Source organism: Macaca fascicularis, chromosome 2 (assembly GCF_037993035.2).
Source record: "Macaca fascicularis isolate 582-1 chromosome 2, T2T-MFA8v1.1".
Classification (NCBI taxonomy): Eukaryota; Metazoa; Chordata; class Mammalia; order Primates; family Cercopithecidae; genus Macaca; species Macaca fascicularis.
In genome coordinates this window covers 154,675,410-154,700,091 of record NC_088376.1, presented here as the reverse complement: position 1 = coordinate 154,700,091, position 24,682 = coordinate 154,675,410, and the positions used below count along the sequence as shown (strand labels likewise).

The window sequence follows — 24,682 nt, the reverse complement described above, 5'->3', positions numbered from 1 at the left end:
TACTGCTCCTTGGGAATGATTACCTGCAGCTCCTGGCTCTATCCTTCTGGCTCATGGGTTTCTTTTAAGTCGTCCTTTCTTTCCCATAGGAAATAGCCCATGTTTGCATCTGAATAGCCTTCTCAGAAGGCTTCTTAGAAGGCTGGGGCCCACATGTCCCATTTTATTTTTGTGCTCTGCCTTTTCTGGTATAATTGTCCCTTGCTATTTGCGGTGGATTGGTTCTAGGACTCAGATGCTCAAATCCTGCAGTCAGCCCTGCCAGACCTGGGGATAAGGACTACTGCATTCCCAGTTGCTACTTTATCTTCAAACCTAGCATTTTGATTGGCTACCGAATGGGGTGGAATTATCATAACTCTTGGCCTTTGAAACTATTCTCAGTTTTCATTCCCCTGAATACTTTGTAAATTCTACACATTGAGCACCTACTGTACCCTAACACTGTTTTAAGAATCAGGGATATCGCAGTGAATGAGATAGACAAAAATAGCTGCCTTATGGACCTGCCATTCTAGTGGGGAAGGCAGAAAATATGCAAATAAGTGAGTAATATAAGAGGAAAAACTTTGGGAGGCTGAGTCGGGAGGATTACTTGACACCAGGAGTTCAAGACCTTCTCTTTACAAAAAAAAAAAAAAAAAAAAAATTAGCAAGCCATAGTGGTGTATGCCTGTGGCTACTCAGGAGGCTGAGACAGGAGGATCACTTGAGCCCAGAAGTTCAAGGCTGCAGTAGGCCCTGATTATGCCACTGCACTCCAGCACCGGCAACAGAGCAAGACCTTGTCTCAAAAAAAGAAAAAAAGAAAAGAAAAGAAAAAAAAAAAAGGAGAAAAGCCGTAGGGAGATGGCAATTTTTGTGTTTATGTTGTGGTGACAGAGAGAGGGACTTCAGTTTTAAATAGGGAAGGCTATTTCACTGAAAAAGTCACTTTAAAGTCAAGACCAGAGGAAAGTGAGCGAGTGGCCAAGCAGATACCTGGAGGAAGAGCTTTCCAGGTAGAGAGAAGTACAACTGCAAAAGTCTGATGTAGATGTGTGCCTTCTCCTTTCTTTTTTATTTATCTTGGAAGAGACAGTCTTGTTATGTTGCCCAAGCTGGTCTCGAACTCCTGGGCACATGCAAAGTGAAAGCAGAGAAAAGTAGACTTACCCCAGAAGCTGATGGTCCTGCAGTGTGCAAGGCCATTTCAGAATACACATAGAGAAAACAGGAGAATAGGTAGCGAGGGTTTTGCGGAAAGAGCCAATTTTAGCTGAAAAAGTAGGGGAAACCCCAGACATTGTGCCATCTCAGGGTTAGGACTGCTTGCCTAGATTTTGAGGTTTTTTTTTTTTTTTTTTTTTTCCCCAGACCCCTCAACTTCTGAGATCTCAATGGGAAGCTGCTGATCACCAGTTTTAGGTGTTTTTATCTATTGGGAGACTCTTTCCCTGGTTCTGACTGCAACCAATTATTATTTTAGAGAGATAGCTTAATCTGACCACCACGTCATGGTTGCCTCACATTGCTGGTGGGGGAGTGGCCCCACTCCTGCCCTGCTCAGGTCTAACTACTTACTTACTGTAACAATTGCAAGGTTTTTGGATGGAACAATTGAAAGAATGGAGTTTGCATGAACCAAATAAGAAAAGACTATTAGAGGGCATTGTTAAAGATGGAGACAAAAGTTCTGAGTGGATCCTGATGTGTTCAGATGGGGCTGGTGCTTGGGAGGCTGCTCTGTGCTTACAAGAAGAGTTCTACCAGGTCCATCTTTATCACATCTTCTTTAATACTAAGTTCAGAGAGGCTTTAGCTCATTTTCCATTTTCTCGTGCTGTCTCCTCTGCCAAAGTGTCTATTTCTCCTGTCTCTATTACTGAGTCACACAATTGCTGTAGTCATTTGCAGTCTACTAGAACGATAACACACATTGGCATCAGACAGACCTTGGTTCAAAACCCGGCTCCACCAGTTTCTGTGTTGAGCTAGACCAAGTGACCTGATATGTTCGGTCTCAGTTCCTTATTTGTAAAATGGTGATAATAATTTTTGGTTAGGTAGTTAAAGTAAGGATAAATGATGCCTTCCGAAGAAGGACACAATTGGAATGGCCAGTTTACCCCTTGACCTCTCTTCGGTGGCATTCTTTATTCTGGAGCAAGGAGGGATGGCTGAGGGAATCTGTCTGTGGGTCCAACATGGCGCCGTCCTGCTCCTTGTACAAGCCTCAAAGATGGGGACAACCGTTTGGGAGCAGACATGTTTGTAGCACGTGATCCAGGCTCTGTCCCAAGGCAGCCGGAACGTGACTCAAGGTTGAGGCGGGGCTCCTCCTCCGCACCCCGGCGTCGAGCGTCTCGTGACAGGTACTTCCGCTCGGGGCGGCGGCGGTGGCGGAAGTGGGAGCGGGCCTGGAGTCTTGGCCATAAAGCCTGAGGCGGCGGCAGCGGCGGAGTTGGCGGCTTGGAGAGCTCAGCAGAGTTCCCTGGAACCAGAACTTGGACCTCCCCTCTTCTGTCCTCCGTTGAGTCTCCTCCTCGGCGGGAGCCCTCGCGACGCGCCCGGCCCAGAGCCCCCAGCGCAGAGGCCGCGGTAAGCAGCGGGCCCAGCCCGGCCGGCGGCCTGGCCCCATCCCCCTCCTCAACTCCTCGGTCGCCAGGGCCTCGCGTCCTCCCTGTCCTCCTGGCAGGCTCCAGGCCCAGCCCTGGCCTCGCGGGCAAACTCGGCATCGCTCAGGCCCACGAAGCAGGCCAGGACCCCACCCGGGTTGGAGAGGTCGGAGGTCGTCGGGCGTGACCTCTGGCCGGGTTGCCGGCCCCGGCCGCCGGTCTCGGACGCTCTGTTTACTGTTGGCGTCGATCTCAGAGACCCAAGAGGGTTCATTGACTTGGACTGCCCTGCGCCGCGGCAGGACGCGCTAGGCGGTGGAGTTATTTAGCGTGGCGAGCAGGAGGGTGTCAGAGCCCACGCCGCCCGCCGCCGTGCCCACCTGGCGGGCATGGGTCACAGGCGCTGGGGGCCGAGCCGCGTTCCCATCCGGCTCTTCAGTTGAACAGCCTGACCCTGTTAGTGGGAGAGGTTCCCTGACGGCAACTGAGTCAAGGCGTGAGTCAGGTCACGTGCGCTGGGATCGCCTCAACACTTGTGTACATTGAGGCGCCTCTGGCGCTGGAAGACAGGGAGCTTTTTGTCCTAGGCATGTTACGGTAAATCCTGAGAGAAGTTTTTCAACTTAGTCGGGGAAAGATGGTAGTTGGATGTAGAGTTGTGTTTCCATTCGGACCGTGTTGGGGGCCTCTTTCTGCATTCATTTTACGCTTGATACCTAATGGGTCATAAGGGGAATATTGAGAATACTGACAGCAAATATTTGAGCGTTTGTTATATGCTAGGCAGCGTGGCAAGACCTTTTAACAGATCATTATGTTTAGTTCTTTGAACAACCCTCTAAAGTACCACTGTTGTGCCCACTTAACACAGTGGGAAATTGAACAGAGAGGCTAAACCATTTGACCAAGGTCACACAGCTAAGTTACGAAGCAAAGATGCAAGCCCAGGCAGTCAGACTCCAGAGCACTTTATTCAATTTGTAGGTTATACTGCTTTCACGTGCCCCTGAAGCGTGTGGTTTATCTTTTGCCACCTGGTATCTGTACCTCACTGCCTTCCACCACCTCCTTTCTTTCTGTTGATGTCGTTTGAAAGTCTTTCTGGTAGCATCAGTTCTCTCTTAAAGCCATAAGAAATGCCGTTTGCGGCTTATCACACATATTGTAGTGTAGTTGAATTAGGAGCTCTTGAATACTGGCGGGGTACTTAACTGAGGTTTGAAAAATTTTGCAGGTAGGCCTGGCAAAGCTGCCTAGCGAACCTTTCTTACAACCTTAGTTGATGGCTGTCCAGCCAGTTGGTTCTTCCCTATTCAAAATACTGCATCTTTGGTTTCCTAAAGAACAGGCTCTTGTCTCTTTCTTGTGACTTAAGCAGCTGATGAGGCACATGATTTCTCATCCATGGATTAATAAAGTCTCCTCTTAGTGTGTTTCTTTCTTCAAACCTGGGAAGGTTTGTTCAGATTTGGATTTAAGAACTGGAAGGTGAGTTAGGAGTGCTTCTCCTGAAGGGACTGGCTAAGTTAAAGCTTAGCGTTCACAATCCTGTTGTATTCAAATTTGTCTTTTTTATTTTTTTTTTAACTTTGCTACCCAGCCTAAAATATTTAAGTGAGTAATAAGTACTGTAGCTTTATATAATGTTTGAGTTTAGAGGAGAGTAATGATAGGCACCTTTTTATTCATTCATGAAGTATTTTGAGTATCCATTGAGTATCAGCAATGTATCAGGCGTTGTGGGATGTTGACTTAGGGAGATAGGCATGGTTCCTGTCCTCAGGGAATTTTTAAAAGGTGAATGATCTTGGCCAGAAATTCTATTGTGGAATGATTTGGTGGTAGAACTTGAGGCTTTTTGGAAAGAGTTATTTCTCATTTCTGCTGATGAATCCGTAGTAATCCAAAGGATGGTGTTCTGGCTAACTTTAAGGCTTTGTTAATTTTAACAACAGCATTTGTATGCTCTTCAGAGAGTGTAGAAGATAATATTACAGTTTCTAATTTATCACATCTTTTAAAGAGTAACCTTCAACACTCAACTTGTTTCTCCTTTTGCTCTGGTGGCATTTGTTTTATTTTATTTATTTTTTGACACGGAGTTTCTCTCTTGTTGCCCAGGCTGGAGTGCAATAGCGCGATCTCAGCTCACTGCAACCTCTGCCTCCCAGGTTCAAGCCATTCTCCTGCCTCAGCCTCCCGAGTGGCTGGGATTACAGGCATGTGCCACCATGCCCGGCTAATTTTGTATTTTTAATAGAGACAGGGTTTCTCCATGTTGGTCAGGCTGGTCTCGAACTCCCTACCTCAGGTGATCTGCCTGCCTTGGCCTCCCAAAGTACTGGGATTACAGGCATGAGCCACTGCGTCCGGCCGACTCTAGTGGCATTTTTTTGGTTCACTCGAGAGGTAGTCCATGTCACTACCATTACCTTGCACTGCAGTGTCTTTGAGCAAAGGTACATTTGGACATTTGGCATACTGGATTTTTTTCTTCAGCTGGCAAGAAAGTTTAATGTAGCACTGATATTGTGTCGGCCATAGTTTCAGTACCATTCTACATAGAAAAGCTGTGCTACCCTATCTCCCACAAACTTTCTAGGTTCCCTTCAAGAGAAGATTTGGATTTTGCATTTGTGGTAGAACTGCATGAGTAAACAGAGGGTGGAATGTAGAAGATACTCTAAAAATAGTTTTATTAGTATATCCTTCTAGGTAGTTAGCAACCACGTGGGGCAATTTTTTTTTTTCGTATTTTTTTTGATGCCAACTGTGTCTAAGCTCACAAAACCTGTATCAGAGAACAACGCTTTATAGTAAAGTGTGGCTTTGAATCAGTTTTCTGACCCCACTGCCAAGTGAAGCCAAAAAATTTTGGTTATTTGATTAGCTTTTAATACGTCTTCAAAGAGTTCTTTGCTAATAACATTTTTGCTCTTACTTTGGCATTAGCTTTTGTATACAGAGATGCAGCAAACACAGACCACACAAATACGACGGTTGTCTTATGCACATTGCTCTCTGGCATTTGACACAAATATTTTAGTTTTTCCCATGATAAAGTATTTAACTCCCCATTCATATAATTCAACAAATACAGCTGAGATAGATTTGACCAGATGTTGGACTTAGAGCTGTAGGCAGGCTTTTTTTTTCCTGGAGAGGTAAGGATTAGAAGTGCTTCTGAATAAGGCTAAACAGAGGTTCCCCTTGGCACTAAATGTCTTCTGAAGGCGACTGAAACTGGAGAAATGAACTCCCCGCCTCCCCCCTTATTTTTGGCTATTGGCTTGCTGTTGATGACTCTTACCTCTCATATAAGGAAGGTTGCCGCTGTGTTCTCAGGCATCCATTCCTTTGTGTTACCATGAGCTTATCTGTTAATATCATCTAATAGTTCTCTGTGCTTCTCTGTCTGCAGTTTGCTGCAGAAACATTTTGCAATGTGTTGATCTTTTCAGTTATTTGCTCTTACATCTTCCCTCTATTCTGTTTTTCCCCACACTCCATATGGCATTAAAGACAGAAAAATAGTTTGCGTTTGTGTTTTAAAACTTTTTTTTCTTTTTAGGAGGAGTCTCGCTCTGTAGCCCAGGCTGGAGTGCAGTGGCGCCATCTCGGCTCACTGCAAGCTCACCCTTCCAGGTTCATGCCATTCTCCTGCCTCGGCCTCCCGAGTAGCTGGGACTACAGGTGTCCACCACCACGCCTGGCTAATTTTTTTGTGTTTTTAGTAGAGACAGAGTTTCACTGTGTTAGCCAGGATGGCCTCTAGGATGGTCTCGATCTCCTGACCTCGTGATCCGCCTGCCTCGGCCTCCCAAAGTGCTGGGATTACAGGTGTGAGCCACCATGCCCGGCCAAAAACTTATTTTTAAAACATTTCTTAATGGTAGTTGTGGTCACTGCAATTTGTGAATCAGAGGTGTAAGTGATGTGGCGAGTGAAATCAAAACAGGTTTTTTAGCAGTGTCTGTTACCAGTTTCAATTTTAGTATCCCAGGCTGTGATTACAAAAACATTTTTAAGAATAGCTACTTGCAAAATATCTCCTTGGGGGAGGAGGAGAAAGCTTGGAAGTTGGTTCCAACACTAATCTACAGTACTGGCCTTGTTCATTTGCTTGAAGATGCAGTACTTAACTCATGGGACCTCGAGTCTCTGTTTTGGTGATGGCATCACTGCTGAGAAATTAAGTTTGCCTGATTCTTTTGTCCACTTCTGGTCTCCTGGGACTGTCTACAGTTGGGACCAAGCAAATATGAGGAAGCCTATTAAGGGAAGCCTGGGACCAGGGCAGTTTAGGAATTCTCCAGCCTTACTTGTCTCTTAGTTGGTCCTTAGTTGTGTGGCTGCTGCCGTAGGAGGTTCTCTCTTCTCCCTCCGCCTTTCCTTTCCAGCTTTGCTTCATAATACTGGGCATTAACCATCTCACATTAGGAGTCCCTTAAAAATTACTTAGTGAGATAAATAGTTATATCATTGATTTCCAGTATTGGTATGTAAGCATAATAAAAAGTTGGTTTCCATTTAGTAAGCTTTGTACTTTGAGTTATTTGAGAGTACGTAATTACAAAGCTGCTATGAATTAACCTTAAGTGACACAGCATAGACTTTATGAAAAATAGTGTCCCTTATATATGGTATGCAGTCAGCCAACCAGCAGTTCTCCCGTGCACTTACAGATACGGGGGTCCCTGAGATAACTGCGGGTCATCTAAAACCCACTCTTAAATCCTCTGACCTGCGCCATGTTGATGGTTGTTAAAAGAGCAATAACATTTTGTAGAAACCTTCCTACACATTTGCTTTTAAATGCTTTTTAATATTTCTGTGCTGTTTGTAGTTTACATATGATTTCATTTGGTGCTCACAACTGTTGTGTGTATCTGCCTGAGATAGCTGAGGCTGTATGCTCATGTGGCTCAGCTGGAATGTCAGTTTAGGTCTGTTAACCAGCTCAGTGCTCTTTCTGATGTACCATCTTGCCTTTCCATTATATGCTAGTGCCCTAAAGACTGCGTCATGTTACCCCTTGTAAAAGTGTATCTTTGACTGGGGGCGATGACTCACGCCTGTAATCCCAGCACTGTGGGAGGCCAAGGCGGGCGGATGACGGGGTCAAGAGATAGAGACCATCGTGGCCAACATGGTGAAACCCTGTCTATACTAAAAATACAAAAGTTAGCTGGGCATGGTGGCATGCACTACCTTTTTTTTTTTTCCTCTGAGACGGAGTCTTGCTCTGTCGCCAGGCTGGAGTGCAGTGGCATCATCTCGGCTCACTGCAACCTCTGCCTCCCGGGTTCAATGATTCTCCTACCTCAGCCTCCCAAGTAGCTGAGACTACAGGCGCGCGCCACCACGCCCAGCTAATTTTTGTAGTTTTAGTATAGATGGGGTTTCACCATGTTGGCCAGGATGGTCTCAACCTCTTGACCCCATGATCCACCTGCCTGAGCCTCCCAGAGTGCTAGGATTACAGTTGTCAGCCACCACGCCTGGCCCCACTACCTTTTATTTAAAATGATATGTCTTTTTTGCTGATTATTAAACTATTCAGTTAAAAAATAAGCTAGGAAAATTCAGAAATATAAAGAAGGAAAATTTGTGATTCACTACCCTGAGGAAGACCAAAGTGTTAACTGGTTATTTTCTTCCTTTGAATGTATATTTTAATACCTTCCTTTAATGAAATTGAACTCTTGGCCAGGCGTGGTGACCAGTACTTTGGGAGGAGTAATCCCAGCACTTTGGGAGGGTGAGGCAGGAGGATTGCTTGAGCCCAGGAGTTCAAGACCACCATGAACAACAAAGTGAGACTCCATCTCTACAAAGAAAAAAAAAATTAGGTGGGTGTGGTGGTTGTGGTGGTTCACCTGTGCGTGGGAGGCTGAGACGGGAGGATCACTTGATTCCAGGAGTTTGAGGCTGCAGTGATTTGTGTTCGTGCCACTGCACTCCAGCCTGGGTGGCAGAGCAAGACTGTGTCTCAAGAAAAAAGAAATTGAACTCTCCCCAGAAATGATGTGAGAATTTAACTGTGGAGGAGACAGGACACTCTTGGGTCATGTGACCTGTGATACTTCTCCTAGTAGACACTGAATGATGAGAAGCTAGGGATCATAGGAATAGCTGTATTTTTAAAATGTTTAATGGTAATGAGTGAGGAACCTGATGCATCCAGCTCCAGAGTAAGGTTTATTTGCCATGGTAACACTGGATAAGTACATTGTTGCCTGTATTTCCAAGTGATTTATCATTTCTGTATACTGTCTCTGTAATAACAAGTATTTTAGTATATATATATAAAGAAAAGTGCACAAATAAGTGGACGGTTTGGATAATTTTTATAAACCCAGAGGCCCTCTTAGTCTCCTTTAAGTCATTATCATCGATGCCCTGATGGTTGGGTAGTGAGTCTTCTGATTTCTAGAACTGTAGACTAATTTTGCCTGATTTGGATTTTGTGTAAATGGAATCATACACTGTGTATTCTTCAGTATCTGGTTTCTTTGACTCAGTGTTGTTTGTAAGACTTTGTGTCGTTGTGTGCAGTTGTAACTGGAGTTTCCATTGCTCAGTAGTATTATGTGATATATCATAATATATTTAAGTAAAAAGACTGAATTTTAGGGTATGTGTCTGTATTCATTTGCTAGGGCTGCTGTAACAAGTATCACAGATAGAGTGACTTAAACAGAAGTTTTATTTTCTCAATTCTGAAGGTTAGAAATCTGAGGTCAAGCTGTTGGCAGGATTGGTTTCTTCTGAAGCCTCTCCTTGGTTTGTAAATGACTGTCTTCTCTTCCCTGTGTCTTCACATGATCTTTCTTCTGTATTGTCTGTCCTAATCTCCTTTTCTTTTAGGACACCAGTCATACTGGATTGAGGCCCACCCTTATGACCTCACTTAACCTAAATTACCTCTTTAAAGGCCCTGTCTGCAAATAAGTCACATTCTGATGTATTGGGGATTAGGATTTCAACTTAAAAATTTTAGGTGGACACAGTTCACTTCATAAGAGTATCTATTCTGCTCTAGTAGATATGGCCGGTTTTCAAAAGTTGTAGCAGCGTACTCTCCCATCAGCAGTGTATAAGAAGTCCAAATATTCCACATCCTTGCTAGCACTTGTAACTTTTTGTCTCTTTAATTTTAGTTCCCTCTGGTAGAAACCCATTTCTTTATGGCACCATGGTACAGCCTGTTTACTCAACAGTGTGGGGGAACCTCAAGGGACTGGGGAAGGTTATCCTGGAGTAATATGTGTCAGTTTGAGACTACCTCTTGTAAATGCTACTTACATCCATTGGGGTTAGAAGTAGAGGTTTGGCCAGGCATGGTGGCTCACGCCGGTAATCCCAGCACTTCGGGAGGCCGAGGCGGGCGGATCACTTGAGGCCAGAAGTTCAAGACCAGCCTGGCCAACATGACGAAACCCTGTGTCTACTAAAACTACAAAAAATTAGCCAGACATGGTGGTGGGCACTTGTAATCTCAGCTACTCAGAAGGCTGAGACATTACAATCACTTGAACCCGGGAGGTGGATGTTGCATGAGAATTGCTTGAACCTGGGAGGTGGAGCTGAGATCTCAACACTGCACTCTAGCCTGGGCAACAGAATGAGACCCTGCCTCAAAAAAAAAAAAAAAAAAAAAAAAAAAGGAAAGCACCACTTCAGTCCAGTGAGTGAGCAGTTAGTACTTCCATAGTTGCCCATCGCTTACTTTTGTAGTCTGGACTCCATTCCTGGTGGTGGAATTGGCCTGTAAAAGAGTAATCTGTGGGGTATAAATCTAGCCATAGTAGATAGTGCTTTCCTTCCAACTCTTTTTTGATCAGACACTTGGGCCCTTAAAATATCATATTCTGTCGTACATATGCTAGAAATAGGTCTGTTTTGCATATTCTGACTGACCTTTCAGATATTAATGGGCCTTTGACCACCAGCATGTTGGCTGCGTGATGCTCAGCTTTGTGTATCTATTATAGACCTTAGTGTGATTGAAATAAAACATTGCATGACTTTGCCTGTCTTCCAACTTTAAGCCACTTGAGGACAGGGATGAATCACTATTCTAGAATGGATCTTGAAATATTACTAAACTTTTGTTTAAAATTTTTCCAGTTCTAACTTTGCAGAGTAAGTTATTGTTTATAGCATGTAAATTATGCTTCTGGGTCACTGATTAATATGTGTAGGTTTCCTGAATGATAAACTGTGTGTTGTGTTCATTTAACAGATTTTTTTCTCTACTATAAGAAAACACTGTTGGCTCCTATGGGGAATTATTCAGGAATAATTGTAAATACAGGGCAGATGAGAGTCATTTAGTTTAGAGTTGTTCAATGCCTAGGGTGGTGAGGGACATATTGAGTGGATTTTTAAATAAATTGGTAGGCAGGTTACAGTTGGGAAACCATTGTAGTTGAAAGGAATGGCATAAGTCGATGAATGGATGTAGGGATTACAGTAGCTCTAATTTGGGAATGACTGTATGTATGGAATCCAGATCCTAGTGGGGAGGGCAGGCGCTGCAATCCCGTGTTGGAGGCTTTAAGGTCAACCAAGTGGCACTTCGCTCCATAATGCTGGAATAGACACGGCATAATCCTGTCACTTGAACCTCACAAGTAAGTCAGATGGTACCCTAGTTATGGGTGAGGAATGGCTTTTATGTTGTCATTTGTTTAAAGAAACCATACATTAAGAGCTTAGTGGGCCAGGACTGAAATACCACAAGTGTTGTGCTTAAACTTTTAGAGAGTTGTTTCTTCAGAAGTGGCTTTAATGAAAAGTTAAATGTGGGAACTGGTTAGGGGAGGTGGGATAGAGGAAGAGAGCAGTAAGTTTGGTTTTCCTCTTTTTTTTTTTTTTTTTTTTTGAGACAGAGTCTCGCTGTGTCGCCCAGGCTGGAGTGCAGTGGCCGGATCTCAGCTCACTGCAAGCTCCGCCTCCCGGGTTTAGGCCATTCTCCTGCCTCAGCCTCCCGAGTAGCTGGGACTACAGGCGCCCGCCACCTCGCCCGGCTAGTTTTTTGTATTTTTAGTAGAGACGGGGTTTCACCATGTTAGCCAGGATAGTCTCGATCTCCTGACCTTGTGATCCACCCGTCTCGGCCTCCCAAAGTGCTGGGATTACAGGCTTGAGCCACCGCGCCCGGCCTTGGTTTTCCTCTTTAGCCAGTCCATTGTGGGCTCCTCTTAGCAATTTATGGGCAATCTTTTTTACTGGTTAAATGCCTGAGATAATCTAGGGTTGATATCAAAAGCTTCCAGCTATCCAAAATAGTTCTTATGTAACTGTTTTACTAGGTATCTGCTTTCCAGTTTGTCTTACCAGAAAGAAAAAAAGGCACGAATCATCTTAGTCTCTCGTTAGAGACTAAACTTTTGGTTTAGTACGTGGGTTTAGAAAGCTTGAGAACAGTGGTGCGTCACCTTGAAGAATCTGTTGATCTAAGAGTGAAGTCCTCTTCACCGGAATTGCCTTCCAAGAGACTCTTCTTTGTGTAAGTTGCCTTTGCTTTTTCCCTCCCAGCAGGAAGGCAATACCCAGAGCAAAGTACATAAACAATGTCTTTACATTACATAGAGGTTGTTACCTTGTTTAAGCTTCACAATTTAAACTAAGTAGCATTTGATTTGTCTTTTTTTTTTTTTTTTTTTTTTCCAGATGAGGAAATGGACTAAAAGGTCATGCTCAGTATCTTGGAGCCACTGTGCGTTAGTGGTACCGGGACTAGCATCCAGTATTCCAAGTTGACAGATAATTCTTTAATAATAGCAAAAGAGTAATAGCATCTTCTGCGGAAGAACAGCCTTTGTAAATTTTATCATTCAGTTTTATTTAAATGTTTTTAAAAGAAGGTTGCTCAGAGTAGTCTGTTTCTTTTGAAATATAAATTTTCAGGTGGTAAATCTTCAAGCACTATCAGACAGAATAAGCTAGGTTATGCTGTAGTAACCAATAACTTTAAAATGGCCGAAAAGAGCATTGGTTTTTTAGAGGCTCTGCATCATTCTTTCTCCAACCAGTGGAGCAGCCGTGGTAGGAGTATTGCTGGCTGCCTTGGCAAAGGGAGAAAGAACTGTTTGAGGCTCTTGTTCCTACAGTTAAATTCCAGCACAGGAATGACACGTTATTTCATGTCACTTCTGCTTACCGTTCATTGACCAAAATGAGTCACACCACACAAGGAATCAAGTGTGATCCTAAAAAAAAAGAGCTTAGTTATAGATAACTGTGTTGCCCATCTTTACTCACTAATCACCTTCCTATCCTAAGAAAGTTGTTTTTTGTTTTTTTTTTTTTGAGACGGAGTCTCCCTCTGTCACCCAGGCTGGAGTGCGGTGGTATGATCTTGGCTCACTGCAAGCTCCACCTTCTGGGTTCACGCCATTCTCCTGCCTCAGCTTCCCGAGCAGCTGGGACTACAGGCGCCTGCCACCATGTGCCCGGCTAATTTTTTGTGTACTTAGTAGAGATGGGGTTTCACCATGTTAGCCAGGATGGTCTCGATCTCCTGACCTTGTGATCCGCCCGCCTCGGCCTCCCAAAGTGCTGAGATTGTAGGCGTGAGCCACTGTGCCCGGCCATTTTTTTTTGAGATGGAGTCTCTGTCACCCAGGCTGGAGTACAGTGATGATGCAACCCCAGCTCATAGCAGCCTCTGCCTCCCAGGCTCAAGCAATCCTCCCACCTCAGCCTCCCAAGTAGCTGGGACTACAGGTGTGCACCACCATGCCCCAGCTAATTTTTTATATTTTTGATGGAGATGGGATTTCACCATGTTGTCCAGGCTGGTCTTGGACTCCTGAGCTCAAGCAATCCGTTCGCCTCAGCCTCCCAAAGTGCTGGGATTACATGTGTGAGCGACCTATCTTTCAGTCTTTTTTTTTTTTTTTTTTTGAGACAAGGTCTCACTCTGTCACCCAATCTACAGTGCAGTGGCGCCATCATGGCTCACTGCAGCCATGCCCTCCCCAGGCTTAGGTGATCCTCTCGTCTCAGCCTCCCCAGCAGCTGGGACTACAGACACATGCCACCACATCTGGCTAATTTTTTTGTAGGTTTTTTTTTTTTTTTTTTTTTTAGAGAGGGGTTTTACCATGTTGCCCAGGCTCATCTCAAACTCCAGGACTCAAGTGATCCTCCTATTTTGGCCTTCCAAAGTGCTAGGATCACAGGAATGAACCACCATGCCCAGCTCTCCCCTGTCTTTAGAACCTCCCCCCTGCCCTTTTTTTTTTTTTTTTTAAGGATTTGTTCTTGTTTTTATTTTGTATTTTAACATTTTGAGACAAGGTCTCACTGTTGCCCAGGCTGGAGTATAGTGGCCTGAACACAGCTCACTGCAGCCTCGACCTCTTAAGCTCAAGTGATCCTCCTGCTTCAGCCTCCTGAGTAGCTAGGCTCACAGTTGTGTGCCACTGTGCCCAGTTAATTTTGTTTTTTTGATAGAGACAGGGTCTTGGCCATATTGCCCAGACTGGTCCCAAACTCCTGGGCTCAAGTAGTTCGCCCACCCTGGCTTCCCAAGGCGCTAGGATTACGGGTGTGAGCCACTACTCGTCAAGAACCCTATGTTTTTCCATTATTCTTGTTTGAGGCTCTCCACAAATGGTTTCCAGCTTGCCTTCCTGGCTTTGTTTGTTTGTTTTTTTTTTTTTTTTTGAGACGGAGTCTCGCTGTGTCGCCCAGGCTGGAGTGCAGTGGCCAGATCTCAGCTCACTGCAAGCTCTGCCTCCCGGGTTTTTACGCCATTCTCCTGCCTCAGCCTCCCGAGTAGCCGGGACTACAGGCGCCCGCCACCTCGCCCGGCTAGTTTTTTGTATTTTTTAGTAGAGACGGGGTTTCACCGTGTTAGCCAGGATGGTCTCGAACTCCTGACCTCGTGATCCGCCCGTCTCGGCCTCCCAAAGTGCTGGGATTACAGGCTTGAGCCACCGCGCCCAGCGGCTTTGTTTTTTTTAATAAAGACACACGTTCCTCTGAGTTGCTTTACTCACCTTTTCCTTACCACACTTTGTTCTTTACTTCCTTTATCTTGATTCCTGCCACTTCCCTTTCATCTCTGTTTTCTAGCTCCAGTACTCTGTTGGCATCCTGCCTGACTCAGGTACCAGTCCACTTTTAGCTTTTCTTAATCACTTCCACCCATACTGTTCTCTCTTTTTACTGAATCCCTGGGCTTGCCACATATTATCTTGTAGTTGTGGATTTTGTGTATGTATCTTTTCTACCTTAGGAGGGGGCCTTAAGGGTAAGTCCCAGACTGATTTACCTGTTTTTCCCCAAATGTTAACCATTTGAAAGAAAGAATTAAATGGATGTTTCTCAAATGGCTTTTGATAGATACATGTATAATAATATATCTGTTGTCATACCTGGCTGGAAAAGAAAATGCCTGTGAATTCTTCACATTGTTTGAAATCAGTGTGTCAGAAGCTGTAGGATTGTAGAAGCTTCCTTAAGCAAGGTCACAGTATGGCTGTCAAATGTGTTACTAAGCTTTAGTCTCCATTTCTGAAAAACGAGAGTAATGGGTAATCCTTAAGATCCTTTCGTATTTTGACATTCTCTGACTCTTGAACATACTGCTGTGGCTTTTGCACCATCCAGCTGGTTAGATGACACCATCAGAAACTTTAAGGACCCTGTTAGCCATTGAGTATATGGATCTTTGCCCATTCATTTCTTAGAGGCAAGAGGCACTGGTAGGCAGTTAGATTTTTCTTTAAAACGTGTACTCTTCTAAATTACAGAAGCAGTATAAAAGAAAGTGGACCGGGAGTGGTGGCTCAAACCTGTAATCTTAGCAGTTTGGGAGGTTGAGGCGGGTGGATCACCTGAGGTCAGGAGTTCGAGACCAGCCTGACTAACATGGTGAAACTCCATCTCCACCAAAAGTACAAAAAGTAACCAGGCGTGGTGGCGCGCTCCTGTAATCCCAGCTACTCAGGAGGGTAAGGCAGGAGAATTGCTTGAACTTGAGAGGCGGAGTTGCAGTGAGCCAAGATCATGCCATTGCACTCCAGCCTTGGCAACAGAGCAAGACTTTGTCTCAAAAAAAAAAAAAATCTTAAAGTGAACAGATTTTTTCTATCATTCTGGATAATTTGGTGGCTATAATTCAAAACGTTTATTTATTTATTTATTTATTTGAGATGGAGTCTTGCTCTGTCACCCAGGCTGGAGTGCAGTGGCCGGATCTCAGCTCACTGCAAGCTCCTCCTCTCGGGTTCACGCCATTCTCCTGCCTCAGCCTCCCGAGTAGCTGGGACTACAGGCACCCGCCACTTCGCCCGGCTAGTTTTTTGTATTTTTTAGTAGAGACGGGGTTTCACCGTGTTAGCCAGGATGGTCTCGATCTCCTGACCTCGTGATCCGCCCGTCTCGGCCTCCCAAAGTGCTGGGATTACAGGCTTGAGCCACCGCGCCTGGCCAAAACGTTTATTTTTTATAAAATTTAAATGAGATCATAAAATACATACTCTTGGCTGGGCGCGGTGGCTCAAGCCTGTAATCTCAGCACTTTGGGAGGCCGAGACGGGCGGATCACGAGGTCAAGGAGATCGAGACCATCCTGGCTAACATGGTGAAACCCCGTCTCTACTAAAAAAAAAAAAAAAACTAGCCGGGCGAGGTGGCGGGCGCCTGTAGTCCCAGCTACTCGGGAAGCTGAGGCAGGAGAATGGCGTAAACCCGGGAGGCAGAGCTTGCAGTGTGCTGAGATCCGGCCACTGCACTCCAGCCTGGGCAACAGAGCGAGACTCCGTCTCAAAAAAAAAAAAAAATACGTACTCTTCTGCAATTAACTTTTTAAAAATTCAACCATATATAGTAGTCAGCTTTTCTTGTAAGTGCATACTATTTTTAATGACTGTATAGTATTGATCATAATTTAACAGTCCTCTAAATGAACATTTCAGTTATTTCCAGCTCTTTAAGAAAAGTATTTAATAGGGCCGGGCACAGTGGCTCACGCCTGTAATCCCAGCACTTGTGGGAGGCCAAGATGGGTGGATCACTTGAGGTCAGTTGAAGACTAGTCTGACAAACATGGTGAAACCCTGTCTCTACTAAAAATACAGAATTAGCTGGGCATGGTGGTGCACGATTGTAATCCCAGCTACTTGGGAGGCTGAGGCAGGAGAATTGCTCGAACCTGGGAGGTGGAGGTTGCAGTGAGCAGAGATTGGCCATTTTTTGCCCCAGCCTGGGCAACAAGAGTGAAACTCCATATCAAAAAAAAAAAAAACAAAACAAGGGCTGGGCACGTTGGCTCCTGCCTGTAATCAATCCTAGCACTTTGGGAGGCCGAGATGGGTGGATCACAAGGTCAGGAGATCGAGACCATCCTGGCCAACATGGTGAAATCCCATCTTTACTAAAAAAAATACAAAAATTAGCTGGGTGTGGTGGTGTGCGCTTGTAATCCTAGCTACTGCGGAGGCTGAGGCAGGAGAATCGCTTGAACCTGGGAGGTGGGGATTGCAGTGAGCCGAGATCGCACCACTGCACTCCAGCCTGGCGACAGAGAAAGAAAAGTATTTAATATTTATATTTTCCTACTTATCTAATCATTTCCTTAAGATTTAGTGAGTATACATACTTAAAATTTGGTTTTCATTGCCATATAGCCTTCGGGAAGGTTGTATACTTTACATTTGTAGTTTGAGAATTTCATTTATATGGTTGTCAATTGTCAGTTTTCTTAATCTTTGCCAGTTTAATGAATGGGAAAAATTTAAATGATGTCTCATTATTGAGGGCTTGTGTTTTGGTCAGGCCTGGCGGGTCACTCACGTCTGTAATGCCAGCATTTTGGGAGGCCAAGGTGCGCGGATTTCTTGAGCCCAGGAGTTCAAGACCAGCCTAGGCAACATGGTAAGCCCCTGTCTTTACAAAAAGTTAAAAAATTAGCTGGGTGTGGTGGCACATACTTGTAGTCCCACCTACTTGGGGGGGGTTCAGGGGAGGATCTCTTGAGCCCAGGAGGTTGAGTCTATAGGAAGCCATGATAATTCCACTGTGCTCCAGCCTAGGTGGTAGAGGGAGACGTCTCAAAAAAAAAAAAAATTGTTTATTCAATAGATTAAACTTTTGAAAAAATATTAACTACATTTTTTTTTTTTTTTTTTTTTGAGACAGAATTTTGCTCTGTCACCCAGGCTGGGGTGCAGTGGCCAGATCTCAGCACACTGCAAGCTCTGCCTCCCGGGTTTAGGCCATTCTCCTGCCTCAGACTCCCGAATAGCTGGGACTACAGGCGCCTGCCACCTCACCCGGCTAGTTTTTTGTATTTTTTTTAGTAGAGACGGGGTTTCACCGTGTTAGCCAGGATGGTCTCGAACTCCTGATCTCGTGATCCGCCCGTCTCGGCCTCCCAAAGTGCTGGGATTACAGGCTTGAGCCACCGCGCCCGGCCTTAACTACATTTTTTTATGTATACTTAATTTTTTTTTTAACTTTCTGCTTTTGTACATTTATTGTCTTTTGTGAATTGGCTTTTGTTCTCTGAAGCCCATGTGAGGTTCTTGTACCTCACCTCTCTCCCAGTTTATAAACATTATATGGCAAGAATTTTGATCCTTTTCATGTTGCAAACATTGTTCCTGGCTTGTATCTCTTGGTCTTGTTTGGCTGATGGCATGTTTTTGTAACATAGAAACTTTTCTGTAGTCACATCTGTCAATTTGTTTTCTGCGCTTCATGTTATGCTTAGGCCTTTCCCACCCCCAGGACAATAAAAACAATGTTTTCTTCTAGTAATTCTAGTACTTAGCCAGGTATAATATGTCAGGATCTTTTCCCAAATGCATAGTTTTTCCAGTATTTTATTGTATTATTATCTTTTCCTCATTGACTAGAAATTTTTTTATCACACAGTATATTTCCCACCTCCATGTCTTTTTTTTTTTTTTTTTTTAATTTTAGATAGATTTATTTACAAAATAGAGATGGTGTCTCACTATGTTGCCTAGACTGGTCTCGAACTCCTGCACTCAAGCAGTCCTCCCACCTTCACTTCTCAAAGTGCTCGGATTACAGGCGTGAGCCACCATGCCTGGCTGTGTCTGTTTTTTTTTAACTCTTCTGTTTCATTGTCTGTGGGACAGTACTACTGTCTTATTTGCATCTGTTTTGTTTTATATATATGTACACACACACAGATACTTACATACGTACATATACTTATACACACACACACACACACACCACGTTTTTTTTTTTTTTTCCTTGGAGAGAGGGCATTGCTCTGTCACCCAGGCTAGAGTACAGTAGTGCGATCACGACTCATTGACTCATTGCAGCCTTGACCTCCCAGGCTCAGGCCATCCTCCCACCTCAGCCTCCTAAGTAGCTGGGACCACAGGTGTGTACCACCATGCCCGACTAATTTTTTTTGTAGAGATGGGGTCTCGCTGTGTTGTCCAAGCTGGCCTCAAACTCCTGGGCTTAAGTGATCCTTCCACCTTTGGCCTCCCAAAGTATTGGGATTACAGGCATGAGTCACTGTGCCTGGCCTACTTCATAATTTATTGTGATAAGCTAAGCAGTTTCCCATGTTTCCTAGAACTCTGCTGAAGTTGGACTCAAATACATGTTTACTTCTGATTAAATCGGTGCTCTTTCTTTCCTTTGTCCCTTAGTCATCTTATGTCTAGCAGACTCGTTCATCAAGAAATTTAGAGGGAGCCTGGGCGCGGTGGCTCATGCCTGTAATCCTAGCACTTTGGGAGGCCTGAGTTAGAGACCAGCCTGGCCAACATGGCAAAACTCTGTCTCTATTAAAAATACAAAAATTAGCCCGGCGTGGTGGCTAATGTCTGTAGTCCCAGCTACTTAGGAGGCTTAGGTGGGAGAATCACTTGAACCCGGGAAGGGTAGGTTGCAGTAAGCTGAGATGATGCCACTGCACTCCAGCCTGGGCAACAGAGCGACTCTGTCTCAAAAAAAAAAAGAAGAAAAGAAATTTAGAGGGCGCCTTTCCTGAGGTGCCTCAGCAGAGTGAAGAAGCTAAATTTTTCCCCTCCCAATGTATCTGGGAAAAATATCCTGTAAATGAATGTTTACTCAGGAGGTTTTTGAGTACTTACCATGTCCCAGGCCCTGTGCAAGACAGTATCTATACAAATGGTAAAATATCTGGTTCCCAGCCCCCAAGGAGCCCTGGGTTTGGTAGGGCATTGGTCATTGGTACATATCTTTTAATCCTTGTATACTTACTGGTTTATGTAATGGATTAAAAGAAGGCTTTGGAAAGCAAGTATTAGATTTTTTGTTTGTTTGTTTTTAGAGACAGTCTCACTCCACCCAGGCTGCAGCGCAGCGGCGCGATCTCAGCTCAGTGCAGCCTGTACCTCCCAGGTTCGAGCGATTCTCATGCCTCAGCCCTATTTCCACCTCTTCTAATTTTTGTATTTTTAGTAGAGATGGGGTTTCGCCATGTTGGCCAGGCTGGTCTTGAACTCCTGACCTCAAGTGATCTGCCTGCCTCGGCCTCCCAAGGTACTGGGATTACAGGCGTGAGTCACCATGCCGGGCTGCAAGTATTAGATTTTTAATTAGGTTCATGAAGCCTTTCTTTTTTTTCTTTTTTTTTCAGTATTTGAACAGTCACTTCATAATCTACAATTTAGATGGATTTTTACTGTTAACCGTTGTCTAACTTTGGCAAATTGGATTTATTCCTGGTGGAAGGTTATTCTCAGTTCCATAGGAATGTCCCAGATTTTACATACATTAAAAATGTTTCTTTTGCCACAAATGTTTCTTTTCTGCCTTATTAATTTTAACATTTAAAGAGGGGGTTAATTAATTTTCACGATTTACAGTGGCCCATTGGGCCAGTCTTTATTTTCCGGGATTTGGCAGAAATGTTAGCGGTTTGAATTGAACAAAACAGTTAACCTGTTAAGACAGGAAGAAAGTACACTGGGTCAACTAAGTCTTCCTTTTTTTCTCCTGTTGTCTTCTAAAGACATAGCTAATCATTTCTGCATGTTGTTATATGAAATCCTGTCTACATGCAACTGTTCACCTGTTCCTGCCAAATGGCTGTCTTTTGTGGTTTGCAGTTCTGTGAGTCTATAAAGTCATCCTAAGTTGTGGAGCTCACGTGATCTTCTGGGGACAGGGAAGGAGGGCTGTCTCTGAGGAGGGTGGAACCCTATGAGCAATTTTCTGTTAGCCAGGTGTGGAAGTGAGGCAGTATTAGAAAGATTCTCCTTGTGAGAGTATGTGAGTGTGAGAGGGAGGGGGCTTGTGTTGGTTGACCCTGCAGTGCACCCTCATCCCTGTATAAGATGGTGTATGCAATTAGTGAAAAACTTCACCTGTTCACAGGACAAGTCATACAGTGTATATCAAAATCTAAGAAGTTAATTTAGTTTTTCGCCTTTCTCCTGCTGTGGTAGGAACCACCAAGCTCTCCCCATAGTGATACAGGGTAAGCGGAATGGTAGTCAGTATGCAGGTACTCAGAGGATGCATTGTGCCAGATGCTATGGTAAAGAGATGCCAGAGGAGAAGGACAGTTCCTGCGCTGGAGGAATTTTTCTGGTTGGCTACCTGACATGAAGAATCACCTACCAAAGAGGATGATATGGTATGAAATAATAAGATTTGATAGTAGGCTTCAGGACAGTTTTTCACTTTTTTGTTAATAGGCAATGGTATCTGTAATAAATCCAGTTGTACAAAAGGAAATTTGGAAAACAAGTGCTACCTCAATCCCTACCTACTTAGAAACAATATTGAACCCTACAGAATTGCTGTTTTTTGACCTACAAAATGAGTTTTTATTTTTGTTTTTTCTCTTTTTAAAATATTTAAATGCAGCTGTACTTGGAAAAAAATGAGCTTTATATGATAATACATGTAAATGTGAGTATAACTTGTTCAGTTCCCTACTTTAAAAAATACGTAAGTGCAGTTTAGAATGTTCAGCCAGGTGCAGTGGCTCATGCTTGTAATCCCAGCACTTTGGGAGGCCAACGCCAGAGTATCACTTGAACCCAGGAGTTCAAGATGAGCCTGGGCAACATAGGGAGACCCTGTCTCTACAAAAAAAAAAAAAATTTTTTTGAGCATGGTGGCACATGCCTGTAGTCTCAGTTACTTGGGAGGCTGAGGTGGCAGGATTGCTTGAGGCTGGAAGGTTGAGGCTGCAGTGAGCCATGATTGTGCCACTGCACTCCAGCCTGAGTGACAGAGCAAGACTTGTCTCAGAAAAAAAAAAAAAGAATGTTTATTAATACTACATGTATTTCTGCCTTACTTCGAATATGTGTTCTGAATTGAGGTAGGGGCAGAATTTTTTTTCTCACTTGGATTTTCTCAACTGAGAGGGATACATATAGGGAAAAGAAGGAGAATGGCCCTGTGACTTTCGTTAATGTGGCAGTACCTGGGAGGTGGGTTCTCTGAGTAAGTAGACGTTCTTGGGCAACGATTTGAGATGGTGGTAGGCCTTGAAAATGTGGGGAAAGAATTGGGACCGAATACAATAAGCAAGCAAGCATGGTATGCAGTACTGATTTCAAGTGAGCATTGTGGTCTTCAAGTACATTACTTTTCAAGAGCCCAGGTAGGAAGTACTGTGATGTGGCAAAAAGCAGAAAGTTTTGTGGTACTTATTTTCACATTAACAACATCTTTGGCATGATAATCTATCCATATTTACATATTTAGAAGGTAATGACAAGAAAATGATATCTGAGGGGGATTATTCTGGTAGAAAGTATTTACATTTGTTGTAAAGCACAAGTATGTATACAAGCCTAGTATAAGATAATAGCCATGGCTGTAAAATCGAGGAAGCCTATTTGACAGAGGTTTTTTTTCTTTTTTTTTTTTTGAGACAGAGTCTTGCTCTGTCACCCAGGCTGGAGTGCAGTGGCATGATCTCAGCACACTGCAACCTCTGCCTCCTGTGTTCAAGCTATTCTCCTGTCTCAGCCTCCCAAGTAGCTGGGATTACAGGCACGCACCACCACCCCCAGCTAATTTTTATATTTTTAGTGGAGATGGGGTTTTGCCATGTTGGCCAGGCTGGTCTTGAACTCCTGACCTTAGGTGATCTGCCTGCCTCGGCCTCCCAAAGTGCTGGAATTATGTGAGACCCGGTGCCCAGCCCTATTTGACAGACTTTGCACAGATGAGGGATGAGGGGTGGGCATGGACATACGCAGCAGAGTTAGTGATGGAGAAGTGGAGAAGCAGGGCTGATGCTCTTGAAAAACAGAAGTAACCTTAGCTCTCAGGGCACTTCGATAGATATCTGGGCACTTTGGGCATAGTGTGGTACGCAGGTTTGTATCAATTTCTGGTAATACACAATAGAAGTTCTCGACTTGCTCTTTTGTTGCTCATCAAAGATTATATCATATGCATGGCTATTGAATACTGAATGGTCAGTTGCTGAAGTAGTTTTGGCTATTTTTGGCTATGTTTAGTAGGAATTGCTGACTGATTTTTGAAACATCAGTTTCCCAAGCATTTTAAGTTCTGGCTTACCCTACTGATACAAGTTAACTGCCTCAAAAAAGGCATGTTTTAGGAAGAGAAGGTTAGAGAGTATTTCCATAGTGAGACCTAAGTATTTTCCCTCTGTGAAGCATTCTTTGTATTCTTTCTTATATATGCTTCCAAAAAGGTGCTTCCAATAAGACAATGAAAGCTAAATACTTCAGCAAAACATATTCAAGTTCTAATGTGTGCTGGGCACAGTTAGAAGTAATCACTCCAGCTGTAGCTTCAGAGCACTGGGCAGTTGTTTCCAGAATAAAGACACTGGATGCAAATTTTATGTCATGCGCTTAATCACTTTTTTTTTTTTTTTTTTATAAAGATAGAGTCTCTCGCTCTGTCGCCCACGCTGGAGTGCAGTGGTACGATCTCAGCTCACTGTAACCTCTGCCTCTCAGGTTCAAGCGATTCTCCTGCCTCAGCCTCCCGAGTAGCTGGGACTAGAGGCATGTGCCACCACGCTCACCTAATTGTTTTTGTATTTTTAATAGAGACAGGGTTTCACTGTGTTAGCCAGGATGGTCTCGATCTCCTGACCTTGTGATCCACCCGCCTCCACATCCCAAAGTGCTGGGATTACAGGTGTGAGCCACCACGCCTGGCCTCTTAATCACTTCTTTTTTTTTTTTTTTGGAGCTCTGTCCCCCAGGCTGGAGTGCAGTGGCAGTGGTGTGATCTTGGTTCACTGCAAGCTCCGCCTCCCAAGTTCACGCCATTCTCCTGCCTCAGCCTCCCAAGTAGCTGGCACTACAGTCACCCGCCACCATGCCTGGCTAATTTTTTATATTTTTAGTAGAGACGGGGTTTCACCGTGTTAGCCAGGCTGGTCTTGATCTCCTGACCTCGTGATCCTCCCTCCTCAGCCTCCCAAACTGCTGAGATTACAGGCGTGAGCCACCACGCCCGGCCCCTCTTAATCACTTCTTAATGCTACATTTCACTGCTGGCATTTTGAAAACTGCTTAAACCCAGGATCCACTAGTTTCATGTTTTGAGTCTGCTTTTACATTAGATTATCTTTATTTTATTCTGCCATATATCAGATCCTTTCCTGTGGTAGTCTTCTTTGGTCATAAGCTATTTAAGGAAGGAGTCCTTAAATCACTATCCTTTTTTATTTTTATTTTTATTTTTTGTTTTTGGAGACACGGTCTGGCTCTGTCGCCCAGGCTGGAGTGCAGTGGCACGATCTTGGCTCACTGCAACCTCTGCCTCCCAGGCTTAAGCCATCTTCCCACCTCAGCCTCCCTAGTACCTGGGACTACAGGCACGTGCCATCATGCCCGGCTGATTTTTGTAGAGATGGGGTTTCGTCATGTTGCCCAGCCTGGTCTCAAATTCGTGAGCTGAAGTCATCCGCTTGCCTTGGCCTCCCAAAGTGCTGGGATTATAGGCTTGAGCCACTGCAACCTGCTCATCACTATACTTTACTGCAGCTAGAAAACAGATAATACCTGTATGTACAATAGAATATGCACATGCCTGGCATTCTCTGTAGAGGGAATTAGCAGTGACTTAGGGATTGAAAACATTTGATTGAG

At 44.2% G+C, this 24,682-nt stretch overlaps 1 protein-coding gene across 4 annotated transcripts in view; it reads left to right on the top strand.

Moving 5' to 3' along the window:
• Nucleotides 1-2,377: 2,377 nt before the first annotated feature.
• Nucleotides 2,378-24,682, top strand: part of RAB7A (RAB7A, member RAS oncogene family) — an 86,982-nt gene continuing 64,677 nt past the window's right edge. For all 4 annotated transcript variants that reach the window (XM_005571763.4, XM_065539078.1, XM_065539079.1 and 1 more), the window contains exon 1: nt 2,378-2,580. The gene's annotated coding sequence lies outside the window, so the exon portion shown is untranslated. The remainder of the gene's footprint in view (nt 2,581-24,682) is intronic.